Source organism: Sciurus vulgaris, assembly GCF_902686455.1.
Source record: "Sciurus vulgaris genome assembly, chromosome: X".
Taxonomy (NCBI): domain Eukaryota; kingdom Metazoa; phylum Chordata; class Mammalia; order Rodentia; family Sciuridae; genus Sciurus; species Sciurus vulgaris.
Window position 1 is genome coordinate 58,318,478 of NC_136471.1, and position 20,606 is coordinate 58,339,083.

The following is a 20,606-nucleotide window of genomic DNA, read 5'->3' on the forward strand; positions in this document are numbered from 1 at the left end:
GGATTAAGTATGGCTACCCTACTTAACTCTCAAGTTAGTTTAACCTGTTAAGAATCAGCTCACAAATGAATTCCAATGCTTTTTAGAAGAACAGAAGTTTTAAGAAAACTTTATGAAAAGTTAGGGCTTGTCTTTAATATTCAGTAGCCCTTTGGATGAATTCGTGTCATCATTTATACTTTTAAATCTTCTAATTTTCTCAGGAGATTCATTAGAAAAACTAAACAAGGTTTGCTCCTCTGACAACAAAAGATATTTTTGCAATACCTTCTAATAATCTAGTTCTTCCAAGGGAAAACTAAGTGTGAACTCCCAGTGGGTAAAACTATTCACCCCATGTGGCTAACTACTATTACTAAAATCTATATTATGAAAATGCTTAAATATATTTCGGATAAAAGGAGAAAGCTGAAACCTCCCAAATTTGCCAATGGTTGCAAACATTGCCAAGACAGGTACAATAATATATCTTAATTTTTTATTTAACACTTTATACACAAATCCATAGTAATGATAGATTTTCTTTTTTCTCCCACATGCTCTCCCTCCAGGCCTATTCTCTCAAATATTTTTACCTTTGCAGGGAAGAAAACTCTTAGGAGCTTGTCTCTAGTTTCTGTGTCTATTTTAAAATAGAACTAAATCTTATTTTTCTCCATACTAGGACTCATATCTTATTTACTTTGGTCAGAGCCTTATTTTCTATTCCACTATGAACATTGTATTGTTATATATTTATGTTATCACATGTTTTAAGTCTCCAAGGGTAGGTATGTAACCCTAATTGTGCCTAATAAAATGAAATGAGTGCTCATTAAAACTTTCAAATACAAATTCAAAACTCTTAAATGATTAAATATAATAAATACACTGTTAATTTTTTCCTTGATATATAACCTTAATTACATTTGTACCTAAAAATTAGTGCATACATTGGTTGATGAAATGAACATTATTCTGGGGATCATAAGATTGAGTTTTGTGTATGACACTTAAGAGGTATATGATCTTAAAAAATAGTTGTCTGTTTCATTTCTCATGTGTCACAAGGTGTAAAGTCTGCAATACCTGTTTGATAAGATTGTTATGAGATCAAATCTGCAAAACCCTAAAATGCAAGGGAAACAATTTTATAATGATAAAGTAATCAATTATTCACATAGTTAAAACCAGGAAGTGGTACTGTCATTCCTTGTTATTGTGTGGTTCTCTTTCAAGTATGGTAGTCCCCCCTTATCTGTGATTTGTCTTTCCATAGTTTGTTATCAATGGTCAACTGAAGTAAAGAAATATTAAGTAAAAAATTTCAAAAACAGAAAACTCATAAATTTTAAATTACATTTATTACAGTATATTTTATAATTTTTATTATTATTGTTAACCTCTTATTGTGCCTAATTTATAAATTAAACTTTATCGTAGGTATGTACATACAGGAAAAAATATAATACACCTCTCTACATACAGGGTTGGGTTCTATGCATAATTTCAGGCATCTTTGGATAAGAGAAGTCTACTGTATTTTTTTTAGATTTAATAGCAAATTCATGAGAAAAAAATTTTTTTTTTAGTTTATCTGTTTGAAAAGAGTAGTTTCAGCACTGAAGCATGTTCTCTCATGATCTCATTGTTATCACTGGAGTTGTGTTTAAAGAAGTTATAAAGTCTAACAATATTTTAAAGGAAATATTAAATATTATATTTTCAGAGTGTATTGCATTTCTTTAAAGCATGGTGCTTACTTGAGTTTTCAATCCTTATTCTGCAAACTGATTTTAATGTGGAATTTTATTTTTTTTCCTAATTAATAAATTAAATTAAGTTCCTTGGTAATGCAACTACAGATTTTTTGCAATCCTATCATATTATTAGCAATTTTAATACTTTTATATTTGATTTACATTACATGGTATCATCTTCTGGCTAATTTTTCTCAACTTTCACTACTTTTTCTTTAAAATCTATATTAAAATTATGTGATTTATAATGAAAATTTCATCAAGTTATCAGAATTTTCTTCTAATTAAAAAAAATCATACCACTAATTTATATTCATATTGAAACTGAAGCAGGAAAATGGAGAACTGACTCAATGTTACATAACTGAATTGGATTACTCTAAATGATAGCATTTTATTTAATATATTTAACATTTCTAATATTTGCTAGATTAGTCCAAGAAATTGTTTCATATTTTTCTAGTTATAACTGAGAAAATCTGATTTTTTACATTTTATTCAATTTGATAAGTTTTAAAATTTTAATGCCATTGTAAATCAGTTGTTTCTCAGTATAGTTTAAATATGAATAATGTGATATGTTTATAGAAATAAAATTTCTACCTTTTGTAGATTGGGTTTCTTTATTTTGTGAAGATAGAGTTGAAGATGGTTTGTTATTTTCTATGTTTCTTTTGTTTCTCATATTTCTTTTCTTTGTTGTATATTTTTTGGGGGAAAAAAGCTATGTGGTATTTTGGTTGTTATACAGTCCTCAGGCACATTAAGTAAAGTTAAGAGTAATGAAATCCAAGGCAATTTTGGCAGACACCCAAGTTCATTTAGCACTTAAAAAAAGCATTGTAATCCAGTTGGCTCTGTAGTTCACTGGGATCCTTATGTTGCCACCAAACAAGCTCTGCTGTTGCTGTTAAATTATCAGAGCTTATAAAAGACATTCAATTTTGTTGGGAAGGTGGTGGCTTCTGAATCCTGATGCCACAATTAAGACATGAATATCATTTTTGAAGTGACAACTATTTCAGATTTTCCCTAACTCTGCCAAAACTACAATGTGCCTCCTAAAAAACAGTTTAAACATTCACACTTGACTCATTTCAATAGCTGCATTTAATGTTTAAATTTGAGACTGGTTCCACTCAGAGATGAGTTGCACTTAAAGAAATAGAACTATGGAAGTTGTCCTACACTGATTATGAATGAATGATTCACCTACATTAAGAAGCTATTCTTGTAATATTCTAATATAAGAATCTAGTTGTGATGAAAGGAATAAGCATGATCTCTATTTACCATTTCCTCCTGCTTTGAAGGGTTTCTTTGGGCAGACAGTGAATACAAAATAATAACCTTTTTTCTTGACTGCTGCTTTTATTGTTGTTGCCCTGCAAAATGTGAGACAATAATAAATTTTTTTTTCAAATTAGGTAAATGAAAACTCAGTTGCCTATTTTGTTCTGAATCTGAATGATTAACTGAAATATTAACATTCAATATTTTACAAATTAGGGTCTTCAAAGGACTGCTCTATTCTAAAACTGTTGAGCTTTTTGCCATCTTTGAGATTATATATATATATATATATATATATATATATAAACTATTGACACTGTGTGGCCAGTGTTTTTCATTTTCTAAACAGTATAAATGTATTCATATAGAGCCTGTGAAATAAAGGTAACAATAAATGGGAAAGTATCTGGTTTTATTCAGAACTACAACTTCAACTGATGTAGTTATGCTAAAGGTTAAAATCATTTTTAACATCCAAATGCAAACAATTATATATATATTTTACTTTTTAAAATTTAATCACTGGCAAAATATCTAAATTGAAATTTTTTTCTGTTATTATTGGTTTATTTTACCTTTGTCATGATTCTTTACCAGATTATGAATTGGCTCATTTCTGCTAAATGTAGTCTGAGGGGCAGTAATATCTACATGCTCAGAGATTGTTAGAAATACAGAATTTCAGGCCTTACTTAGAAGCTACAAAATCAGAATCTGTATTTTAACAATATTTCTAGAGGATTTCTTTGCACATTAAAGTTTTAGAAGAGCAGGAATAGAATGTAACTTCCTAAAAAATGGAGTTTATCACATCATTAGCTGTGATGGTAATTGATTGTGTGTCGGCTCTATTTCTGAATTCTTTTGATTCTATTATAGATACTAAGCTATATATTTTTTTATCATTATCCTTATTTTCACACATTTCTTTATTCCTGTATGTAATTCTGAGGCATTCACAAAGTGTGGTGTTCAACAGATTCATATTCCCTCTTCCAAATTATCAGGCTTTGCATTCATTCACATTATAAAAAAGTTAGCCTATATTGTAACTGCTTTATCTCATGGACATTAAAACCAAGGTCACAGACTAAGAAAAGTTCCAGACAAGGAGAGCTGTAAAAACTACGAAGCCCAAAGGCTAAAAGTTCAGTGTTAAGCTAAGCAAATTCCTTTCGGTTTTAAAGAGAAAGACAATGGAGATCTTACCTCAGGACCACAAAGCCAAGGCAGATTGTATGCAAAGGTTTCGTCCTGTGTGTGTGTGTGTGTTATTACTTCTTTTTAATCTTCTTTTTAAAAAGTAATGCATTTATATGTTATGGAAGATTTTTGATTCTAGTAGATTAGCAAACAACCATCAAATAAAACTTAATGCATTCTAAACCTATAATATTAGAAATGAAAGAGAGAAGCCAGTCTATGTGGTTTCAAAAAGGTTGCATGTTTCACTCTAAACTGAAATCCAGACCCTGTCACCTAACACTCTGGCAGTTCTCTTTCTTCTCCATTTGACTTCCTCTTTCCTCCCCCTTCTCTTCTTTCTTAAATTAAATCACTGTGCAGTGTAAGGTTATTAAGAAAAGAAAGAAAGCTTTGCTTTACATATATTGTCTGCCTACCTTGCTTGATCCATACTCCCTAACACACACACACACACAAACATACACATACAAGCACACACATACACACACCACTTTAGCATAGGGAACAAGATCATGTAGTAAACAGATTAAGATTTAGGATATTCACTCACAATATTCACTAAGTTATATTTAAACATTCAGGAAAATGTATATGTAAATCCATAAGGTAAATATGCACTTATAAAAATAACACCATCCTTCCAGGAATGTGTATTTCTAGCCATCTTTAGTAAATGGGCTTTTCCAGTCATTTTTTAAACTTAAATTATACCATTTAATGCATTGATAATTTAGTTTATCCATTTGGACTCCAAGTCAAAACCTCATTTAGTATATTTCATAACCTAATATGCACCACCCAGGGGCTTTTAAAAATCTCAATTTGAAACAAAGTACATAAAACAGTATATTCTAAATCTGAATCTGAGTGTGAAATTGCCCAGTTTAATAAAGTCAAACAAACAATTCTTCGATAAAGTTAACTTGCTGAAAAGATATAACTATTCTTACATTTTAGCAAAGCATAATTAAAACGTCATACATGATACCAACTTTTGAATTTCTAAACATATTGGAAAATAGGAGCACGTATGCATAGGAAGCAAATCAATCTGTACTTAATACTTTAGGTATTGGACACCACTCATTACATATCTCTGAGCTTTAGTTTTGTTTTTATCTGTAAACTAAAGGGTTTAGAATCAATGATCAATGTGACTATGTATTACTGTTTTATTGTTGTTTCTTGTTTCTGCCCTATTGGAATGTAAACTTCACAAAGAAGTTACTTTCTTAAATTTCTTTAAGGTCCATCCTTCACAATCCTGTCCAACCCCCACATCTGAAGTATTGCAATGCTGGAAAAGGTGTAGATTTTAGTTATCAATGTTTAATGAATCAATGCAGTGAAGTTGGTAATACCTGCAAAGCCAAAGGATGAGGAAAAAAGGCATGATGTACTGTGGTTTGTAAATTATCACAGGATCCCTCTCCTGTCCTGGAAAGAGCCTTGAAATAATCTACAACTCTTTCATTTCACTTTTGGTGAAACTAGTTCAGGGAGGTGAAGTTATTTGTCCAAGGCCACTGTCTAGATACAATGAAATATAAATCATAAAATGTCTAATGTTCAAACAAATTAAATAAACACTTTGCTCTCACTTACCATGCCCCCAAACAGGTGAAAAACAGTTTATAATCCTGAAGACAATGAACAATGATTTACATATTGGAAGTTTAATATCCCTTTGGTTGATATGATACAAATCTACATATAATTGGTTACTAAAATCATGTTGTCTCAAAGATAATATGTCAGAATAAAAACGTTATTTAAAAATACTGGCAAATATCTTCTAAAATAAATCATATGTAAAAATATAGATGTTTTAAAAATATAAATTAGGACATACTACTAAATATTTGCCACATTAAGTTAGTTCAAACGTTATGAAGTGGCATTAGGATGGGTTACAATTTGAATTAATCCTATTAAAAAAATGAATGGAACAGATGAGTGTGTATATTGCTAACACTTCAATAGTCCTACTATTTCATTATATACTTTTTATAGGATTAGCCCACAAAGACATCTAAGAGAAGAATATAATGAAAATAATCAGTTGACAAACTTATTTCAATATTCTTAAGTATACACATCTTTGAGACCTAGTTTTTAATCCAGGATGCATTTTGTTTCTTTTTACATTCAGAACTTTGATAAAGTATACTCAGTGAAACAAGACAGAATGTTGGGAAAAGCCCTGACTTGGAGATTGAAGACAAGCAAAATTCTTAAGGCCTCCCCTCTTTCCTAACTGTATAGCTTTAGCTGATTTCACCCACATGACTTACAGTCTTTCCACTGGTAAAAGAGGTATAACCATACATTTATTTTTTTCTATTCAAAGTTTTTGTGAGACTACAATAATATAATTACTTCCTAAACGACATAAAATATGGAATACTGTACACATTGAAGGTGTTAACTAGGAGAATGAATCAAAACAAAAGTGTGGCAGAAAAAAATGTAAAATTTTCATTTTATACAATGATAGTAATTGAATTATAAAATCATCTCAAATCTCAATTTCCATTCTAATCACTTAAATACATTAAAAAGAAATGAATTTTCCATTTTGTTTAATTAAAATACATCAGCAAATTAATTTCATTATTGCCATGCTAAAAGAAATGTTACATGATTTAAATAGTTTTAACAGAGAAAAATTCTCTGCAGGGATTTTTTTCTCTTCATTTTTTTTCTTTGCTTTTTTGTTTGCTTGTTTACATGAATCACAGCAGTTAAGATGAGCAGATTAGGTGGATGAAATCATTCCTTAAGATTTGGGCTGGAAATGACTGTAACCATTATCGTTCTTACTTTCAAAAGGCATTATACTGTTCTGATGTTTAACACATTAGAGACAATTAAAAGGGCAGTTTAAATCTCTGAACAGTTGAGGATTTTTAGAGTGTAAAAGGTAATAGAAACATTTATGATTTCTGGCAAGTCACTCTTCCAATTCAAAGTCATAACTGTAAAAGACTCTTTTTTTCCATTCTTTTACTGTTTGATAATGAAACTGCAGAATTTCTACAGCTATAACTGAATCTCAAAAGATACCTCTCACCCTAAAATAACTTTCTCTATTGATAAACCTATGTTTTATAATTAATGTTCCACAGGGCACAAATCTTGCAGGACCATGGCACATAGGTCAATTGATGTTTTCTTTTAACAAAAGATGACCGCATTTTAGGGACGATGCCTTCATTAACTTTTATTGAAAAAGAACACCATTTTCAAACAGGATTAGATTAATTTAAACATTGCAAATCAGACTAGAATATTAAGGCATCTTACCTAGTTTTCTTCATTCTGGATACTGAATGATCAATAAAGTCTTCAGACAATAGAATTCTGCTCAGACAATGATATGTAATTTGGAATGTTATAATATAAAGGCAATCCAATTAAATATTTTATTGTTTCCTATAAGTAAAACTCACATCTTTGATGTAAAAAAGTTTCATTGTTTTTATATATTATTCTTTCTTTCCTCCTCAATTCCCAATGATGTTGAGTCAACCTCACTGAATGTGGAGAAAAGGACAATATGAGAATTGCCTCTTCTTTTCACACACACACGCGCGCGCGCGCGCGAACGCACAAGAACTTTCTAAGAATGTAATTTTTAAAAAGCAAGCGTTCCTATGTCTCTGAAGACATGGTAATTTTGTATGTTGGTATGAACACATTGACAAAGGCCTTAAAATCCTGTGTGAGGGCAGATGGAAGAATTTTCTGTGGAAGGGCAACCTCTCAAAATATTTCAATTTATGTAATAATGGCAATTCCACTAAGCAAAAAGGAGAAAGAATTAAAAATAAGAATGCTTGTTTACAGAAAATATGAACAGAATGACCCATGGGAAGAGGACACACCAGAAAGGATGGAATGCAGAGAAAGAGTGTCAGGAGTGTGGGGTGAGAAATCAGAAAAATTTGAAATACTCCCTAGAGTACAGTTAAAAACAAAGGAAAATAGACATTCACAGGCAAAACAAAAAAAATGACAGATCAGAGGAATTCTACTACATATCTTGTTTGAAATAAAAACAGCAAAAGACAGCAAATCTTCTTGGTGAAGAAAATTTGACAAATCTGTAAGCAACTTTGAAGGAAAAGTTGCTTTTTTATTTGTTTAAAGTTTCTCTGAGATCACTAGAGTCCAAATTGGCTAAAGGGGAGGAGGTTATATAAGGGGGATAGGAATGAAAAAATTAGTGGGGTCATTTATACAGGGAAGAATGGGTGAGGTAGGACTAAGGAAAGGAAAAACAAGCAAAATAGATGGAGCTTTTTGCTCATGTTTAAAGGAGGAAATATCCAAGGTCTAAAATTGTGGTGGAGAGAAAGCTGAAGAGAGTAAGGTGCGGAGATGAAGCAAGAATATGTGTGCAAAATGGTGATGGGGGGGATAAGTATGCTCCAAAGTGGATGAAGGAGTGTAAGTGTCTAGTACACATGTTTATTGTTTTGATGAAATAGGAGAAATATGGAAAGGGTGAATCAGGAAAGTAAAATAAGTAAAATGATTGAATTAGACAGATGATGCTGTCTAAAAAAAATTTCATCCCCAAAGTAGCATTTCTTCCTTTCTTAGTTCACTGATTTGCTTTAGGCCCTCAGCATTTGTCCTGTTCTCTGGCTGCTATAGTTCCTTCTTAACTTGGTGGTCTCTCTATTCCAATACATCAGTTTATGCAATTATTTATTAAAACATTATTTCTATTGTGTGTCACCTACTGTGGAACTGTCTCACTTTGTTTTGTTGCTGCTATAATATATCTGATTGAAAATTCTGTAAAGGTGGTCTGTATCTATAAAGCAGATACTCTAATTCCAAAGCAAATCATGAAGCCCCTCTTCAGGACACACAGACCAGTCCTTATTCTGTGTACAGCATAACCTTCCAAGTGTACTTTCCTGGGTAGCCACTAACTAGAATGGCTATGTTTTAAAGACAGAGCAACAGATTTTATGAACCTCTTCTAAACCTCTTAGCAAAAATTAATTCTTCCTTCCATTGCACTGAACCAGAACATTTATCACATTCTATCCTGGCTCCTAGAATCTCCTGGATCAAAGAGACCCAGGCCCGGTTATTTTTATAATCTCTTTTGTATTCCTGGAGACTAGCACATTGTCTGGCACAGTAGTAGGTGACTAATTAATGTTTGTAGATTCCTTAGTGAATAAACAAAGGATGACACCTTCTTTAAAATATGTGAAGCAAGATTACTGGAGAGAATTGACTTTCAAATTTTCATCCCCTGAATAATTTCCTTTCCTACTAATAGAAAATGCTGCCACCATACCTATTTTGTCAATGTAATTCAAAGCCCTTGGTTTATATAAAGTCTCCTTGTTGGTGTGCTTCCCCCAAGAATCTTATAAATCCTGGCTTGAAGGCTGTTGTGAGCTGCTAGACAGAGAAAAGAGAGAAGAGTTTTATGCTTTCTAAATCCCTTACCAGATTTCTTCCTGCCACTAGCAGTCTGATAGCTCCCTATCAGGAATTTCTATCTTGCAAAAAACAAACAAAACAAAACAAAAAAAAACATAAAAGTTTTGAATACCAAGAGAAGGAATAATGTGAAATCTGCAATCCCTTCTTCCAGGGCTTCCAGCTGCCAATACCCAACAGTACTTGGGAGTCCATCAGAATAGCATTCTGGTGATAAAAGCGGGGGAGAGGGGTGTTCCTTTAGACCCTTAGCAAATCATTGAACTCTAGAAAATAAATGTGTCTTTATGCTTGGTCTGAATTTATTTCCTATTCCGGTATTTCAAACGCACAGCAACTTTAATTTTGCTGCCAGTGATATATCATGCAAGGAAAGCCTTCTGTCAAAGGGGAGAGAAAAACAAGGGGCGGGGAAAAGAGGAATTTTTAGCTCCTGCTCCCTTTCCCCCATCTCCCACCACCTGCCTCCAAACCAAAAAACAATAGCTAAGCACTTTGTTGTGAGTCTCCTCGAATTTATTTTCCTTAGGAAAGTAACTCAGCTCTAGGAGCCAGCTGCCCCAACACGCCCTGCCTCCATCCTCTGCCTCTGGCCCTGTGCAACCTTCTCCAACTGCTTTCTATGGCCCTTCTCTCAGAGCTCTATAAAGAATGAATTGCCCTGCCCGTAATCAGGGAAAACAGATTAGCCTAAAAATCGGGAAAGTGGGGACAGGGGTTTACTCCTTCAAAAGATGGGGGCAAACTCAGTAGGGAAGCCGCAGCAGGCTTCCGTCTTGTAAACCTATTCCGGAATCTTCCCAATTTGACGCGCCTGTCTCTAGAAGTGACAGAGCAGTCTTACAAGAAAGAGCATGGTGGCCTCTCCTCTGCACCAGCAACAGGGACTGGAGCCTCTCTCTCTCTCCTCAACTTCCAATTTCCAGTTCCTTCTTTCAGTTAAGGGAACTTCCCACCCGGCCTAAGCCTTCGATCGTTACCCTCACCACCGCACCATTTTTTTGGGGAAGACGAACCTCCCCTCCTTCTAGGGAGCTTCCTCTGTGGAAGACGAAGAGATTGCCGCGCGATTTTAAAGAAGCTATGGTCTTCATATCTGTCTTCCTTTCCACCCGGTGGCAAAGAAAACAGCGGAAAATTAGCACTGGTAACTATTATTATTGCATCTGAGAAATCTGCCCTCTAAAATGCCGCTAAATAAATAGACTCATTGTAAATAGTGAAGGTGCGAGTTGAAGGGGAGAAACAGGAACGCTGGGGGCAAGGAGGAGAATGGGTGGGGTAAGACCCCGGTCTGGGTGTGATCCCGGGGTTCGAAATCCGCGGTAGCCCGCAGCGGCGGCTCGCATTCCCAGCACCTCAGCGCATCTCTGGGGAGTCAGGGAGCTGGAGGGAGGGGCCGTGAGCAGGAGCGCGGGAAGGAACCAAAGGGAAGAGAGGGCGGCTGCGCGCTGGGAGCGCGCGGGGCAGGGTTTCTCGCGCGCCCAGCTGGGACTCGCCACTCAGCCTCCTCTCTGCCCGCCAAGACTCTCTGCAGCTGACATCATTGCCAGAAGGAGGGGCTGCCGGAGCGAAAGCGACTGGAGAATAGGGTTCTAGGGCCTCACTCGCGGAGGCGCTCCAGCGCTGCTTGGCAAGCTCTGCGCCCTGGCAGCAGCGGCGGGAACGGGATCACAGAGCTGCGCGCGGCAGTTCTTAATTTAGCAGAGGGAAGAAAGGTATCGTTAGACCTTAGCGCGTCCATCTCTTGGTTCTTTCGTCAAAACCGCCCTCACACAGTCCACGCTGTCTCCGATGAACCAGACAAAGACAAGAAAAGGGTAAACGTACACATACTGTTACTTCGACTTGCTTTCAAATGCGCATTCCCCAACACATACACACACACACACACGAAAGAATTACCCAGAGGCTTCGATTTCCCGCCTTGATTGTGAGAATTTGTTTCAAACACAATTAAAAGTGGAATTCCATTTAGTCTTTACCAAGTTGCGAAGATGACTGCAAGTAACCTCCCTTCCCCCATTTTTTGAGTCACACCTGTTTTACTTTTTATGGAGAAGGAAGATGGTCGCTTTAAGTTACAAAGCGCTGCCACCTTCTCGGGTATTGTGCTCAGCATTTGCAATTCTCCGCACACTCCTCAGGTTGTTTGCTGGTCACAGCGCTAGGACTATACACGCGGCTCCTCTGCATTGCTCTTTCCCCATCTTTTTGTCCTCTTTCCCGTCTGCTCTGATTTTCAATCACTTTTTTTTTTCCACGCAAATATCCTTTGTACAGAAACAGCTCCTAGGCTAGGTTTAAATCCATCCTATTATTGATGTTTCCACGTAAGGAAGGGCACTTTTTTGGTTAATGTTTGCTGCTGTTTAGGTTTACTTTTATTTATTTTTTTTTTCTTTTGTCTTAGCCGCTCTTCTCTCCTGGCTATGCTTTGTGGGTGTGTGCCGCAGTGGCGCAAGTTTGTATTCCCAGGCCTCAAGATAACATTTTGGAAGGGCACTCCGCTCACAGAGATGAGGGACAGCCCGCAGGCGCGCGCTCACATACGCACTTCACATGCACACCTCAGCGCCCCGCACCCCAAGCCTCAAAGGCGTCCAAAAGAGCGGATCCTGGAATATGTCATTCTGAAAGCAAAGGGGCCTTCTTCAGTTAAGCTCAAAAAGTCCTTCCTTGGAGGAGGCAAAGAAGTGGCTTCTGCTATTTGGTCTGGGATAGTGACCATCCCTGGGAGGCGAAATTTGCGACCAAGCACTCACATGTAAGTAGTGCCTTCAACCCAGGGCGGATTGTCACTCTGCTTTTTTAAAGTCTCTAAAGAAATATGCTCTTATCCAGGTACCTGCTTTTTAAGTTACCTTTTCCTATGACGCTTTTAAGCGGCATTTCTTTTCGTGAAAAGGAGACGTTTTATGGCTACACGCTTTAGGAAAACCCTTTGTGAAGAGAGGAACAATTTTTCGGGTCTCTTAGAAAACGTCATGTTTATGGATAGGTGGGAGTTTTTTGGCTAAGGGATTACAAGTCATTTTTTTTTTTTTTTTTTAGAGAAAGAGGAAACCCTTTGTGGTTCAGCGACACTCCTAGAAGTCATTTTTTTTTTTTAATGGAAAAAAGGACGCCGTTTTTCAGTGACGCGAATATAAGAAGTTGCCTTAGAAATAAAAGGCAGAAATTCCCACACCTACCATCTCTATATCCAGCAGGTGTGGCTGAACACAGCCTTGCAAGTAGGGCGGGAAGAAAGGACCAAGAGGTGAGCACCAGAAGGAATGGTTAGAGGAATCCTATGCACACAGTGGTGCGCAGAGCTCTTTAGCTCTGCGCCCAGGGTCGCATACCCAAGGGTTAGAGCCAGTGTGTAAGGGACCCAAACCCAAGCCCCCAGGTAAATGAGCGCAAAAAAGCCAGCCGGACGAAGTCCGAGGCTGATGCCAGGCTTCTGGCAATACCCCTTAGCTCGGACCGCTCCCCAGAAGTCTTTTCTAGGCACCTGCCCCAATCTTAGAGTTTCATTCAGCCACGCGGAAGCTGGCTGTATCTGTTAAAGTGAAAGACGTTTTTGCACAATGTCGGGAAATTAATGTGCGGACACTTTACTGACAAAAGTAAGAGTTTTCACAAAGTAACCAAACCAAGCGGTGGCAGTGCCAAAAAAGATTCTCTCTGAGCTTACCTCCCAGATTTGCTCATTCTCTTACCTCTAGGGAAGAGAAGGGGAAAGGGGGAAGCAAGGACACTAGTAGCATCTTTGAAACCACCCTGTGCGCATATTCTAGACCCCAGGCACAGGCAGCAGGCAAGCTCCGCACACTAAGTGCGGGACATTTCATGCCTCCCCGGCCGCAGTCTGTTCTGGCACCCAGATCGCATACTTACCCAGTGAACGACGCCTTTTGAGTAGAATGAAGAGGGAAACGAAAGGGAGAAAAAGCTTCCGCCCGCTCCACGAAGACTGCGATTGCTGTAGCGGGCTCTACCGCCACAGCTCGCAGTCCGCGGAGCAGCTGGAGTAGTGGAGGTTGTTTCTGAGGCTGTTTGGGCTGCCGGAGCTGCCTGGGCTGCCTCTGCCGCCTGTGCCGCTGCCACTGCCACTCAGTGCCCTCTGTTCGGCTCGCCTTCTGCTTTGCCGCGCGGGCCGCTGCGTGCTGCTCAGGCTCACGGATCCTCCCGCCCTGACAGTTCGCCGACTGCGAGGAGCCAGTGCCTAGCCAGCCCTTTTTATTGGCGAGGGGGTGGGACTACACAGAGGGGGAGAAGGGGGAAGGAAAGGGGGTGAGCGAGAGGAAGGAGTGGGGAGAAAAGTGAACCAGTGCCCCGGCCGCCTGCTGGGAGGGGATGGCGCAGCACCAACTGCCGGGTACCCCCCTATGGCCCCCACTCCCAGCACCCCACATCCCCAGTCGCTCCGGAGGCAGCCCCTCCCGGCTGACGGAGAAGCCGGGGAGATGGGCGGGGGCGAGATGGAGGTAAGCTTAGGAAGTTACTGCTCGCCGCCCAGAGAAGGAGGCAGAATGCGTGCTGGCTGCACACTCGAGTGCGGGACGAGCTGCTGGGGAAAATGCGCCGCTTTCGGGCAACCTGCTTTCCCAAGCAAAAAACGAGGACATTCATTGCTCTCCTCGATCCTCCGCTCATTTCTCTCTTAGTCATCCCTTTAAGTTTCACTCATTGACATTATCTTACAGAAGTTTGATTTTTCCTGTTTTGTGTGCTTTTCTCAAGATCCCTTTGCTCGCCCTGACTCCAGACAGAATAGGCAATCGGCCGCACCATTTTCTCATACAAAGGATACTTAAGGCAGACTAGTGGAAGTAGGGACAGGAGCCAGGCAAAGCCGCAGTTTGAACCTAGAGGCTGTTTCTGCATATATCATATTCAATTGTGAGCGGTGTCTGTACCTTGGTTGCCTTCCCAGATTCATTGTCTGGAGGTGATAAAGAGGGATTTGAGGGAGAGATCGGCGTTTGGTTACCCCAGAGAGCAAGTAAGAGTGAGCTTAAGCCGATATGTTCCCTGAGGGCGGCTTTGGTGGGGATTTGGTCTCTTCGCTGCTGGGGACCAGGCATCATCATGGGTGGGGACAGCGCGTCTTCAACACAGGAAAGGATGCAAGAGAGGTAGGAACCCAACCCAGAGCTTCAAGGCTGGTGCTTGCTGCGCACTCTCGCTGCCTAGTGGGCGACACCAGGACGGGCATCAGGATGCCAGGTTTCCCAAGACCATTAGAGCAACTAGGAACAATGTGGCTGGTTTGTGGATCAGATGTGTGGTGAGTATCAAGAAGCAAGGGCTAATTCCCAGTCCCTGGCATGGATTTAAAAATAAATAGCACCAATATCAAAACCTCCCCAGCTTGTCTCCTCTGAGTGTAGCTTCACTGTCCAAGTCCTTAAATTGACCCAGAGGCCAGAGAACGATACAGGTGAATTCTCTAAATTACCCTCTCCAAAGGTGTGAGTTTTAGGGGAATTATTCACCTTCTGTGCTTAACCTGTAGAAAAACTTAATGTTTTTGGTGCTTTGCTTTGATTTTCGAAAGGAGACTTTCCTGAAATAAAAGGAGAAAAAAGTAGACTGTTTTCAGCGCCAGGAGCACAGAATCCATTTTTTAAATTTATTGCCTACTGAATGGAATGGGAGATGGCATCTACATAGGGATAGAATATCAAGAAGGAAATATTTTGCTAATTATTATGAGTTGATTTTCTCTAACAGCTTTTTCACAGAAAGTTTTTTTTTTTTTAATAGAAGGGCAAATCTTTATGACTTCTTTGCCAACATGTTCCCCTCCATCTTCTTAACTACCTCCCTTCCAATTGCTGATATTTTTAAAGGCTAAAATCTTGGTTTAAGTTTTCCTTACATCACTTTTTTTTTTCTTCTGCATTATTTTTCACACCTAAAGCCACTACAGGGAGAAACATCAGCACTGCAGTTATGTACAGTCTGCATGAAAGAAAACACAAGCAAGTATATGCTGGCACAGGTCTAGGGAGACACTTTACCATTACATTTTATTCCCCTTTTAACTCTCCCTCTGTTATTCATAGTATCTAGTACATGCATTGTCTTCTTGGGAGCTAAGGAATGTCTGGGAGATGAAATTAGAAGCTGTCAAATGATTACTTCTCTGACTCTTGGGGTTTGCATTGCAGGATGAGACTCCATCATAGGGTATGGCAGAAACTCAATGAAAATAATAATAACTGATCTAGCCCAGCTTGCTAAAGCCACACCATGGGTACTTTCAGAGTTCTACTAATTATTCATAACACTCACATTAGGCCCCAATTAATAGGTTTCTTAGAATTTCCATCTCAATCTAGGGCAAGGGAAGAGAACTATTCTGTGGCTGTTCTGAAGAATTTGAAGTTATACTCATGACAGAATTATGAGGTTAATATCTTTATGTCTATTTTACATTTGCTGAAACTAGAGCTCATAGTAGTTGGGTAATTTGCACAAGACGGTGGAGCTAAAAAGTACAGACTCTGGATCTCTATTCAGGGTGTATAACCCCTAAATGTAGCTACAGGGGTGCTTGATAATTCATCTGGATTCCTCTGTAGCATAGACTATAACCCTTAGTATTAAGTGAATAGTACAGTAGAAAATGTTTTTTTCTTGAATAGAAACATTACTTATGGACCAACAAGTCTCTACTAGTTGAACTGAGTAACCCAGAAAATCATTCAAGAATTCACTGTGTTGAAAAGACTGACAGAATTTCACATCTGAAAATAATGAGAAAAAAAAAAAAATTCCCACTTTGTCTTTTCTTGTGTTCTGACTGATGGTGGCACCAATGAGCAATGGAATAGCCAAAAGCAAGAACACCTGGCAAAAACTCTTGGCATGCTAACTGTGAAAGGACTGATGAAGACTCTGCTCTGCCCGCAGAGAGAAGGACTTTCCTTTATTGAATACAATTATGCACCATCTGCATTACATAAATTGTCCTATTAATCCTGGAAACCATTTTATGAGGTAGGTATTATTAGCTTCTCTTATTTATTTATTTATATTTTTAGCAAATCAGGAAGCAGAGACTATGTAAAATGCTCAAGGTTTTATAGCTATAAAAAATAGAATTGGGAAATTCAAACTCATGTTATTTCCAGTCCATTTTCCTGCCTCTCAGCATATGGTCATCCAATTGTGTGCTTACATGTTTTCAGGATATATTTTCCATCAAAAAATTGTAATTAAAGAAAAAATACTGTGAGAATCCATTTTTTGAGCTAATATACAATAATTATGATATTTATTGCATTTTGTTGTTTCAGTGTGCCAAATTCGGAACCTGCACCTTGATTCTGCTATGATCATAAAAGTGAAATTATGGTAATATATATCCCATAAACATGGAAATATGCCTACTCTCTTAAGATTAAGTTAAAAGAACATTATATGGTTATATAAGGATTAAAGAAGAGATTTTTACAAACTTCAGTGAGTAAGGAATGTTTTTAGGTTTGTAAAAATTGATTAAAACTGAGAAATAATGTGTTAATCTGAAAATGGATTGATTTTGTCCTAGTAAAGGGAGACACAAAGAGCAAAGCATTGGCACTGCCTCTCTATGTACATTTCATCTCTATGGCAAAACCACTTTGATATGAAATCGATGAAGCCAATCAAACATTCCATTATTTCAATAGTCCTTACATCAAAATACCTCTTATCAAGCAATCTGCATCTGATTGTGATTTACCTGCACAGAGAGAATGCATGGTTATGTGAATGGATGACAGATAAATTTTTATCAATCATACAACATTGCATTAAACTAAATTTCATTTATTTTTGTGTTGTGCATAACAACTTGCACTGTATATTGTGCATAAATGTTATAATCAACAGATAATCATTGCTACTGGGAAAGTAGGTAAGATTAGATAAAATACTTTCAACATATTTTTCAGGTTTAATATTAAACTGTCAACAATAATTGTAATTAGTAGAGGCTATAGTACCCAATGTTTAAGAAAAGGACTTTGCAGCTCCAGCTTTGACACTTTCTAGGTGTGTGGCTACAGACAAATTAACCTCTAGCTCTTTACTTTCTAATAAGATTACCACTAGACACATGTGGCTATTGAGCACATGGAATGTGGCTCATCCCCCTGACACGTGCTGGGGTTCTTCTATTTTGAAGACAGCACATATACACACATATGTAATATCATTTATATTGCATATCAACTACATGATGAAATAATATTTTCTATAGGTTGTTAAATAAATATATTATTCAAATTAATTTCATCTTTTTAACATTTTAAAGTCTCTGCTGGAAAATTTAAAGCTAACATATTTGGATGGTATTATATACTTTGGGGACAGAACTGTCCTAAAAAGCTTCAGTTTCTTCATCTAAAAATGAGGATAGTGAACTGTTCACCTCAAAATATAAGATAATGCACCTAAAATGCTTAGCACAATGACAAACATTCAGTTAAACAGTTGTCACTTTGCAAGACTTATGAAATAAACATTATATAGCATTAAAAGATAACATAAAATTGAACTGGGATAGGGACTACCTAAACCGAAAACCTTAGCTGAGAATTTATTTAGCTTTATCTCAAGTGAAATCATCCTACTTCTCTAAGAGTAATAACAAACATACATGTGTGGTAGAAAGGGAAGGGATGATATTGTGAAATACAAAAATGATAAAGTATATGCAAGGGCTTTGAAAGTCAAAAGGACTTTTTCAATTCCAAGCATTTTTACTATCAACATTAGTACAGGTGCTTTTATATTTAATTGGTGGAAATTTACAGTGTTGAGGCTCTCTTGTCACATTGAAAGTAAGCCTGAAACTGATACAGGTACAAAATGGCAAATAAATTTTGCTGAAACTAAACATGTGGAGACAGGCGAAAGCTTGGTATTTACGGATATCTATAACCGTCAGCAGTTTCAACAGCAGTTTTTTGTACTTAGCTGATGACCAATGCATAGCTTATCTGGAGACACTAGAGGGTGCTATTAGTGAAAGCTTAGAAAGATGAATAAAGTCTTCAACGTCCTTCCCTCTTTCCAGTACTATGTATTAAAAGAATTTGAAAAGGGCATACCTGTGAAATGAAACTAACATGTCTACATTCCCTCCTGGACATGACTTGTAAGTTTTTTTGGGTGGTGGTATTAGCCTTACAACATTACCAAAATAATAAAATATTAGACGTTTGCTATAGTGCTTGAGTGAATAATTGGGAAAAGTTTGAAATGGCCCTCTGCTCCGAGAAAAATTTTACCAAAAGCTCAAGAAGGGGAGATGAGAGAAAAAAGAACCCAGGAAAGGACTTTCCAAGGAGAAAATATTTCGATAGAAATTCCTGATTACTCCAGCAACTTCTGCAGTTACATAGTGGTGGGGCAATCATTTGGTAATCAAGTCCTATAAGATGCTTTCCCCTCTAGACATGAACATTTTCACACTTGTAGCAGGCAGAAGCTGGATCAAAATTTCTTTCATAAGAATTTAGAAATTATGTCTGAACATTGTTAAAGCACTGGATTCTGATGAATGTAATTAAATGAGTAAGGGTATATGATGTTGTCCATACCTTTGCTGTTTGCTAATAGGCACTGTTTCTCCTACTGTACTATCATTTTTCTACAGAGAAGTAGTTGCAGACTGTATCAGATAAGGCTATCCAAGTGTGTGTTACTTGCCTGCATTTTGATGGCAACACATAAGCAGTGGAAATAATTGTCTTTTAAGGAACAGAAAGATCAGAATGTTACTAACAGTTTCTATCCTTGGTTCCTTAAGGGCAGGCCTTGGCAAGAGTTTTCCAGATGTTGCATGGTGAGGTGAAAGGTTTCCAAAGATTTTGATTTTTGAAAAAAGCAGAATTCTTTTCTTGCTGTTTTTTAAACATTAAGAATGAATTTTTCCATTCTGCCAAAATTCCTATCTAGTCACCTCGTTAGGAAAAAGATATCAGCCAGGACTCTAAATTTAGAAACACAAACATGTATGAAAATAATTATGCATTTCCTAAACAATAAATAGAGATTGATGAAATTATAATTTTTTTCAAGAACACTGGACTAATCCCACACTATTCTCAGCCTTCTTTACTTTTTAAACCTGTTTATTTCTGAGATGAGCTAAGTCGATTTAACTTTTGTATGGTTTGTGAACTCAGTTCTATTTTCTGATGTATGATAACAAACATACTGTATGTTTTACTGAAATGAAGGAAAACTAACTTTTTAAAACAATCACAGTTGTGATTTAGTCAGCAAAGTGTTTAATGGATGACTGTTATGAGATTTTTTCATTGATTGAACTACTGCCGATTAGACCTGCATTTCAATAATCAACATAGGATTTCTGTTTTTTATTTAAAAGTGAACAATTTTTATTTTATCATCACCAAAACTTAGCTAAATGTCAGTTTCTGCCTTTGGGTAAAATATAAACAGGATTTTTCTTGATTGCCAAAACGCATCTGGTCTCAACAATTCCATTTAGATTTCCTTTCACATAAGGTCAAGAATACTGACCCATTTTACTTTCAAGTTAAAGGAAAAGATACTTTGAATTTTTAATTAATTGTTCTTTCTTGAGTAACTTCTAAATAAAGTGAAACCACAAATGCAGTTTGGCACACTATTGATCCAATTGTGGTTATCTTTTTTTGACAGGCTAGATAGTGAACGGAAAGGGTTTGAAGCATAGAAGTTTCTCCTTTTAAGGAAAAAAAAAGTTACAAAAAATAGACAATAAAAATAAAATATTGTATCTAGATTCTTTCTGCTGTGTATGTTATTATTACCCTCCATCTTTTCTGGTCCTATTGCTAGAGCAAAGAATATTTCAAACATCTCTACCTTTCCAATTGATTTTTTTTAAAAATTCAATCT

The 20,606-nt window shown here is 37.0% G+C and overlaps 1 protein-coding gene across 1 annotated transcript in view; it reads right to left on the reverse strand.

The window, feature by feature from the left end:
* The window catches only part of PCDH11X (protocadherin 11 X-linked), a 739,590-nt gene extending 725,702 nt beyond the window's left edge, over nucleotides 1-13,888 (reverse strand). Inside the window, exon 1 of the mRNA XM_079123016.1 lies at nucleotides 13,596-13,888. The gene's annotated coding sequence lies outside the window, so the exon portion shown is untranslated. The remainder of the gene's footprint in view (nucleotides 1-13,595) is intronic.
* Nucleotides 13,889-20,606: the final 6,718 nt, after the last annotated feature.